Genomic DNA, 5,165 nt, shown 5'->3' on the forward strand with positions numbered 1-5,165 from the left:
GTGAGGTTAGGGTTTCTCGTCTTGTGGTGAATATGGTGTCAGGTGCTTCAGATCTATGCAAGGGTTCAATGACGACGACTGCGGCTCTAGGGCGATGGTCCTTAGGGGTACGTGCACGAAGACTTCTCGGCTGTCATGGACAAGGTCAAGCCGGCTTCGGTAGCGGAGCGGCGACAGCGGCGCGTCGATGGCTTGTTCTGGTGGCAGTAGTGGTTGTTTGGGGGTCTTGGAATCTCAATGTAATTTTTATTATGTTCAAGATGATTTACACTTCTACTGAACTTTGATAATAGATCTGGATCTTTTTTTAAAAAGGAACCCACTAAATATATATGTAGAAATTACATACTCCCTCCATCATGGGTGTGTGGGGCATTTTACGAAAACCAAAATTTGGTTTTATTAGCCGGCCCACAGTTTCTAGTTTAGTAATCTCCGCGATTAACTCCCTACCCCAACCCCCTCAATAATCTATGCAATGATCAAACAAATTTCGTTTGAGGTTTAATCAACCTACTAAATGCCATCTAGATCCACCATTTTGACCAGGAGGGAACTGTATGTGTCATTTTACATTAGTATAATCCACTGAAATATATTGTAAACATGAAAAGAAGTTGCCTCCCTTTCGAAATCACTAGCACCCAACTACTCGGCATAAAATGTATGTTTTATGGAAACTATTTTTTGCCAGGTGTATTGTCAAACTTTTGTATGATTTGTAGAAAAAAGATACCAATAACTATGATTAAGCAGCTAAATGGATTACGAAAATATACGGAATACGAAAATATGTTTCATGATGAATCTAGTGGTGCTGATTTGGTACTATACGCCACGAAGACAAAGAGCAATCGGTCCCTTCTGAAATCGATTTAGGACCGATGGACGCAAGTGAGGTCTCGATGGCCGGCGAGGAGGGCATGCAGTGCCCCCCGGCTCCTCCCACTTACGACTACCCCGACGAGGTGGTGGCCCTTCGTCCTCATTGATCCACGCGCCTACTTCGCCGACCGCAAGAACGGCACCACTGCCGTCTGCGATATGGAGGGCCCCAAGCACAAGGGCCAACTCCGCTCACCTTTTGCGCCGCCGCCCCACCGCTCGTCTCTTACATCTGCGTCCACGCCACCCACATGGACCACACCGAGTTCGCCGTCGCACCCTTCATCGTGGCCACCGAGACTGACGGCGGCCTCGTCCTCCTATGCGTCGTCACGGGTAAGCATCCAACCGATGTCCAGCTTCCCTTAAATCGCCAATACTTCGTCTACGACGCTTGCGACCGCCAACTTTACAACCTCCCGCACCCTGGCCCCCAACATGAAATCAACATGTTGTCGCTCGCCATCATGCGTGAGCCCAACAAACACTCCAAAGGCACCGGCATCAGCTACGATAACTTCACCCTACTCATGGATAGGCGGAGGCCGGTCACTTCGTCGTTGCCGCACAAGCTCACATATTCTGTGGTAAAAGGATCTCCTCAGCTCTGCATCTATCACTCCGCTACCAAGACCTGGAGCAAGAAGCTGGTGGTGGTATATTCATCTCCAAAAACACACTTCACAGCCAACACATCACCATTGGAGGACCCACGGGTACCGTGCCCTGGGTGTATCTCTAGCGCAACATCTTCTTCTGAGACGTGCTCCCCAAAAACCTCAAGCTCAGCTACCTGATTCTGCCACCGCCCATCATGTTAGAATAAATATAAGGCGCACAGTCAATCTACTGATGACTAAGCAATCACATAAGCATGACATCAAGATTTGTTAACGAGGTTCACCAATATGACTACATTCCCGGGGTCTAACTACGGGCCCTCCTTCCCATGACACCGTTATAATACCGCACCTCCGGCCGCCTAGGCACCGACTCCCGCGTGCCTGTATTATTATGTTGCCATAGGTTAATTACATCGTGTGTCTACCCCCACTATATACGAAAGGCCTAGGATACAAGTGTCCTACTAGAACACAACTCCAGATCCTGTAAACACAATACAACTACATGTCCAACTGTAACCTACCTTGTACAATAATATTCGACACAACTAACAAATTTCATCTTGACGAATATTCTTCACCACATTGGATTCATCCATGCGTCAAATCCCCATGTACTTTGGACTTGAGATACGCCATGAACACCGCCGCTACTCTCAGATTTTATGTGACTCCACCTGCAACTGTAGTCCTTTCTCGTCTTCTTCACAATCAACACTCGAGAAAAAATAAGTTTCTCATTACTCTACTTTGTGCTCCCAACTTTTGGAGTATCTGTTCAACGCCATTACATGTCGACCGTTGTCTGCGTGAAAGTAAACAACTCACATATTGGACGCCACATATAAGAGTTACCCAAACTCAACGTCATCGCTCTCCTTGACAGCTTGTTTGAAACTTGAAGGAGTTTCACCGTCGCCCTGTGTCACCCTGAGTTAAATTCGCAGTTGTCTCATCATTTTTCCGGATAGTCACTGATATGTGCCACCGCTATAGCACTCTGCCTCCTTCTGTCTTGTCATCCGCACTTTGCTATGTGCACTGAACACCACAAAATATACAACCATGTACTCTCTAAGCCTTTGACAATTTTAGACTTTCCGTCACTTTCTTAGATTCACTATGGTCCACTCCCATCCATCTGACATGTAAAACTTGATAGACCTAGTCACCAACTTGAACATGATACTCGCCAACACTACTTCAACACCCTCCGCATACTTTATCTAACCACATGCCTGACCATCAGTGCCTTGGCCTATCGCCGTGTCCCGTGCTTACCACACGCCTCGCCGTTATCACCACCTCGAGCCTCTGTATCCTGATCGAGTCTCCCGGGTAGCTAGCCCACACCGCCTCAACCCCCACTGCAGAGACCATCGATCATCACCGACCGATGCCGAGTATCACGTCTCTACCAGACAACTGCTACCCAGTCCGAACCACGTATCTCTCGCTATCCTGCTGAAATATGCTTGAACTCTCCGTTAACTTACGTCGTAGCCCCTCAATCAGCTGAGAGTGAAGTTGTCCATCAGACTCCAGCTCCACCTTCAAAATAACTCCATGTAGCTGGCCATGCTACCCTCGCGCCCCGTTGACTTTGAGCTCTCATGTGTGCACCACCTTGAATCAACCCTGCATCATAGTCTTGTCGAAGTTGCACAAGCCCTCAGGCCTGTACCATGTGTTTCTACGCCCCAGAAGCTGGCCACCATCAGCATCACGCTCCTATGTCGTCGTCGCTGAAATCACCGCCATCTTCTGCTTTGACCAACATCCCCGTCGATCCATCGACAGTCTAGTCCGACCTAGCCAAAATTATCCGACTGCAACGATGCTCCACCCTGCATCGTGTCTGCCCCCTCATCCGTGTGTTGCTTAACGCCCTGTATATGCATGATCGTGCCACGACAAGCCCAGACTCCTCCGAGCCTTATATGCATGTCGCCATCCTCGTCACATACTCTCTGAATCCCCGTAGCAATCTTGAAAGAAAAACCTTCCGTGCAAACCTGAGTCCTCGCAAAATTATTTTCCTTATGCATTGCTAGCACTTGTCCGTGTACCCCTAGCAACAAGACAAGCTATTTCATCTTCCAACTGCTCCTGGACACCAAGCACGTTCGTATGCATGTGACGCCAAGCACTCAAGCCTTTCCTTTTGTTAACCAACAAATCTAAGCCTTCACAGCTCACCGAACGCCTCTGCAGCCTCCTGTAGCACACCGTACATGCATGACCACACGCCTGTGCGCTGCCCTTGTGCAACTCAATGGAGCTAGCCAGCTCAACAAGAACCTTGCTCCACCTGTGCCAATGCTTCCCTAGGTCTGTAGGGCCTGCCACGCACACCAACCTCATCAGGTTCCACCCCAGCCACACGCGCCATGGCCTCTCGTACACGTCACGCCGCAGCCTTACCCATCGTGGCTCTGATACCAATTATTACGCAATCTCGGGTCCGCTAACATCAGTGTTTTCGACCCACGACCCATCTGCGTCACCAGGCCCAACCAGAAAGCAACACCGACTTATGAAAGGCCTTGGGCCCTCTTCCCTCAAAAGACTAGCCTGTTAGGAGGGGACATCCCCGCCCTTATAAGTCCTGTTATGTCTTGCCCCACAAATGATGTGGGACTAAACCCAACACATTAGGCCCGGCCTTGATGTGGGGGTTGGTGATCCGATGTCTCTTCGCAACATTGCGGTCCTTGGCAACACCATCAAGTATGTCGAGATGTTGCCACACCCCGACAGAAGCTCCTCTAAGCACCCCTCCCATCATTGGGAGGTCGCAGCGGGGGCATCAAGAAGGCTCGTCACTCCTGGCCCAAGGATTGGCATACAGAATGCAAGCTCGATTCCACCCATATAAAGGTTGATTCTGGTACCACGGGTACCCTTCCAACCTTGTCGACTCTCAGCTATATATGCCCTCTCTTTCTCTAAAAAAAAGCTACAGCATGCAGATATGTGTTCCTTTCTCAAAGCTTGATTTTTAGAAAATCATAACTTTCAAGTGCAACGTCAAAGGCAGTATTAGGTTTTGGCGTCATAGTCCACTTCCACTAGCTGGACCTTTCGAACATATGTCACTCTTGTACATGTACAATAAAACTACAAGATCTACCACATGTTTTTGTATCAAATAAACTTAAAGACTGCTTGAGTACTTGTAGTTGTCTCTATACGGTGTACGGACCTGAATGTAATTTCTGTTACTTTCGTGTTCTTTGTACTACCATAGCAGTTGATTAATTGATCGGAATTTTTTCCCGCCAAAGAAAATACACTAAAGAATGATTTAGTGCTAATGTGTAACTCAAGGTAATTGTCTCTATACACCACAACAGTTTCGACTATACACAAATTGTTCAGTTATACCAACAAAAAAAAGTTGCCTAGATTGTGAAAATGAACCAGCCTTCATTGGAAATTCTTCATTCCATTATGAACAATGGTCATGTAAGTAAAATAAATGTTTACCTAACTCAAGGTACTTGTTCCAGCATTTCATTTCTTTTGTACGTAAAACGTCAGTGTATGTTAAGAAATGTTCATGCACCTTAAAATGTCAGATATATGTTATTGCAATTTATTCCACCTTGCATGGAAAAATCTACATATGTGCCAGAATGAATATAAGGAGAATAT

The 5,165-nt window shown here is 47.3% G+C and overlaps 1 pseudogene; it reads left to right on the top strand.

Moving 5' to 3' along the window:
• The first annotated feature begins 884 nt into the window (after positions 1–884).
• Positions 885–1,711, top strand: LOC147974380 (uncharacterized; annotated as a pseudogene).
• Positions 1,712–5,165: the final 3,454 nt, after the last annotated feature.

The sequence above is a fragment of the Triticum urartu genome, chromosome 4A (genome assembly GCF_056163025.1).
Source record: "Triticum urartu cultivar PI428250 chromosome 4A, HENAU_Tu73, whole genome shotgun sequence".
NCBI classification, from domain to species: Eukaryota; Viridiplantae; Streptophyta; class Magnoliopsida; order Poales; family Poaceae; genus Triticum; species Triticum urartu.